This window comes from Leucopleurus acutus, assembly GCF_964270905.1.
Source record: "Leucopleurus acutus genome assembly, chromosome: 17".
Classification (NCBI taxonomy): domain Eukaryota; kingdom Metazoa; phylum Chordata; class Mammalia; order Artiodactyla; family Delphinidae; genus Leucopleurus; species Leucopleurus acutus.
Window position 1 is genome coordinate 36387757 of NC_139159.1, and position 4394 is coordinate 36392150.

Genomic DNA, 4394 nt, shown 5'->3' on the forward strand with positions numbered 1-4394 from the left:
GTCTTTTTCTTTTTGACTTACTTCACTCTGTATGACAGACTCTAGGTCTATCCACCTCATTACAAATAGCTCAATTTCGTTTCTTTTTATGGCTGAGTAATATTCCATTGTATATATGTGCCACATCTTCTTTATCCATTCATCCGATGATGGGCACTTAGGTTGTTTCCATCTCCGGGCTATTGTAAATAGAGCTGCAATGAACATTTTGGTACATGACTCTTTTTGAATTATGGTTTTCTCAGGGTATATGCCCAGTAGTGGGATTGCTGGGTCATATGGTAGTTCTATTTGTAGCTTTTTAAGGAACCTCCATACTGTTCTCCATAGTGGCTGAACCAATTCACATTCCCACCAGCAGTGCAAGAGTGTTCCCTTTTCTCCACACCCTCTCCAGCATTTACTGTTTCTAGATTTTTGGATGATGGCCATTCTGACTGGTGTGAGATGATATCTCATTGTAGTTTTGATTTGCATTTCTCTAACGATTAATGATGTTGAGCATTCTTTCATGTGTTTGTTGGCAGTCTGTATATCTTCTTTGGAGAAATGACTATTTAGGTCTTCTGCCCATTTTTGGATTGGGTTGTTTGTTTTTTTGTTATTGAGCTGCATGAGCTGCTTGTAAATTTTGGAGATTAATCCTTTGTCGGTTGCTTCATTTGCAAATATTTTCTCCCATTCTGAGGGTTGTCTTTTGGTCTTGTTTATGGTTTCCTTTGCTGTGCAAAAGCTTTGAAGTTTCATTAGGTCCCATTTGTTTATTTTTGTTTTTATTTCCATTACTCTAGGAGGTGGGTCAGAAAGGATCTTGCTGTGATTTATGTCATAGAGTGTTCTGCCTATGTTTTCCTCTAAGAGTTTGATAGTTTCTGGCCTTATATTTAGGTCTTTAATCCATTTTGAGCTTATTTTTGTGTATGGTGTTAGGGAGTGATCTAATCTCATACTTTTACATATACCTGTCCAGTTTTCCCAGCACCACTTATTGAAGAGGCTGTCCTTTCTCCACTGTACATTCCTGCCACCTTTATCAAAGATAAGGTGTCCATATGTGCATGGGTTTATCTCTGGGCTTTCTATCCTGTTCCATTGATCTATCTTTCTGTTTTTGTGCCAGTACCATACCGTCTTGATAACTGTAGCTTTGTAGTATAGTCTGAAGTCAGGGAGCCTGATTCCTCCAGTTCCTTTTTTTGTTCTCAAGATTGCTTTGGCTGTTCGGGGTCTTTTGTGTTTCCATACAAATTGCGAAATTTTTTGTTCTAGTTCTGTGAAAAATGCCAGTGGTAGTTTGATAGGGATTGCATTGAATCTATAGATTGCTTTGGGTAGTAGAGTCATTTTCACAATGTTGATTCTTCCAATCCAAGAACATGGTATATCTCTCCATCTATTTGTATCATCTTTAATTTCTTTCATCAGTGTCTTATAATTTTTTGCATACAGATCTTTTGTCTCTTTAGGTAGGTTTATTCCTAGATATTTTATTCTTTTTGTTGCAATGGTCAATGGGAGTGTTTTCTTGATTTCACTTTCAGATTTTTCATCATTAGTATATAGGAATGCCAGAGATTTCTGTGCATTAATTTTGTATCCTGCAACTTTACCAAATTCATTGATTAGTTCTAGTAGTTTTCTGGTAGCATCTTTAGGATTCTCTATGTATAGGATCATGTCATCTGCAAACAGTGACAGCTTTACTTCTTCTTTTCCGATTTGGATTCCTTTTATTTCCTTTTCTTCTCTGATTGTTGGGCTAAAACTTCCAAAACTATGTTGAATAAGAGTGGTGAGAGTGGGCAACCTTGTCTTGTTCCTGATCTTAGTGGAAATGCTTTCAGTTTTTCACCATTGAGGATGATGTTTGCTATGGGCTTGTCATATATGGCCTTTATTATGTTGAGGAAAGTTCCCTCTATGCCTACTTTCTGCAGGGTTTTTATCATAAATGAGTGTTGAATTTTGTCAAAAGCTTTCTCTGCATCTATTGAGATGATCATGTGGTTTTTCTTCTTCAATTTGTTAATATGGTTTATCACATTGATAGATTTACGTATATTGAAGAATCCTTGCATACTGGAATAAACCCCACTTGATCATGGTGTATGATCCTTTTAATGTGCTGTTGGATTCTGTTTGCTAGTATTTTGTTGAGGATTTTTGCATCTATGCTCATTAGTGATATTGGCCTGTAGTTTTCTTTCTTTGTGACATCCTTGTCTGGTTTTGGTATCAAGGTGATGGTGGCCTCGTAGAAGGAGTTTGGGAGTGTTCCTCCCTCTGCTATATTTTGGAAGAGTTTGAGAAGGATAGGTGTTAGCTCTTCTCTAAATGTTTGATAGAATTCGCCTGTGAAGCCATCTGGTCCTGGGCTTTTCTTTGTTGGGAGATTTTTAATCACAGTTTCAATTTCAGTGCTTGTGTTTGGTCTGTTCATATTTTCTATTTCTTCCTGATTCAGTCTTGGCAGGTTGTGCATTTCTATGAATTTGTCCATTTCTTCCAGATTGTCCATTTTATTGGCATAGAGTTGCTCGTAGTAATCTCTTATGATCTCTTTTATTTCTGCAGTGTCAGTTGTTACCTCTCCTTTTTCATTTCTAATTCTATTGATTTGAGTCTTCTCCCTTTTTTTCTTGATGAGTCTGGCTAGTGGTTTATCTATTTTGTTTATCTTCTCAAAGAACCAGCTTTTAGTTTTATTGATCTTTGCTATTGTTTCCTTCATTTCTTTTTCATTTATTTCTGATCTGATTTTTATGATTTCTTTCCTTCTGCTAGCTTTGGGGTTTTTTTGTTCTTCTTTCTCTAATTGCTTGAGGTGCAAGGTTAGGTTGTTTATTCGAGATGTTTCCTGCTTCTTAAGGTGGGCTTGTATTGCTATAAACTTCCCCCTTAGAACTGCTTTTGCTGCATCCCACAAGTTTTGGGTCGTTGTGTCTCCATTGTCATTTGTTTCTAGGTATTTTTTGATTTCCTCTTTGATTTCTTCAGTGATCACTTCATTATTAAGTAGTGTATTGTTTAGCCTCCATGTGTTTGTATTTTTTACAGATCTTTTCCTGTAATTGATATCTAGTCTCATGGCATTGTGGTCAGAAAAGATACTTGATACAATTTCAATTTTCTTAAATTTACCAAGGCTTGATTTGTGACCCAAGATATGATCTATCCTGGAGAATGTTCCATGAGCACTTGAGAAAAATGTGTATTCTGTTGTTTTTGGATGGAGTGTCCTATAAATATCAATTAAGTCCATCTTGTTTAATGTATCATTTAAAGCTTGTGTTTCCTTATTTATTTTCATTTTGGATGATCTGTCCATAGGTGAAAGTGGAGTGTTTAAGTCCCCTACTCTGAATGTGTTACTGTCGATTTCCCCTTTTATGGCTGTTAGTATTTGCCTTATGTATTGAGGTGCTCCTATGTTGGGTGCATAAATATTTACAATTGTTATATCTTCTTCTTGGATCGATCCCTTGATCATTATGTAGTGTCCTTCTTTGTCTCTTTTAATAGTCCTTATTTTAAAGTCTATTTTGTCTGATATGAGAATTGCTACTCCAGCTTTCTTTTGGTTTCCATTTGCATGGAATATCTTTTTCCATCCCCTTACTTTCAGTCTGTATGTGTCTCTAGGTCTGAAGTGGGTCTCTTGTAGACAGCATATATAAGGGTCTTGTTTTTGTATCCATTCAGCTAATCTGTGTCTTTTGGTGGGAGCATTTAGTCCATTTACATTTAAGGTAATTATCGATATGTATGTTCCTATTCCCATTTTCTAAATTGTTTTGGATTCGTTATTATAGGTCTTTTCCTTCTCTTGTGTTTCTTGCCTAGAGAAGATCCTTTAGCATTTGTTGTAAAGCTGGTTTGGTGGTGCTGAACTCTCTCAGCTTTTGCTTGTCTGTAAAGGCTTTAATTTCTCCATCAAATCTGAATGAGATCCTTGCTGGGTAGAGTAGTCTTGGCTGCAGGTTTTTCTCCTTCATCACTTTCAGTATGTCCTGCCACTCCCTTCTGGCTTGTAGGGTTTCTGCTGAGAGATCAGCTGTTAACCTTATGGGGATTCCCTTGTGTGTTATTTGTTGTTTTTCCCTTGCTGCTTTTAATATGCTTTCTTTGTATTTAATTTTTGACAGTTTGATTAATATATGTCTTGGTGTATTTCTCCTTGTATTTATCCTGTATGGGACTCTCTGTGCTTCCTGGACTTGATTAACTATTTCCTTTCCCATATTAGGGAAGTTTTCAACTATAATCTCTTCAAATATCTTCTCACTCCCTTTCTTTTTCTCTTCTTCTTCTGGAACCCCTATAATTCGAATGTTGGTGCGTTTAATGTTGTCCCAGAGGTCTCTGAGACTGTCCTCAGTTCTTTTCATTCCTTT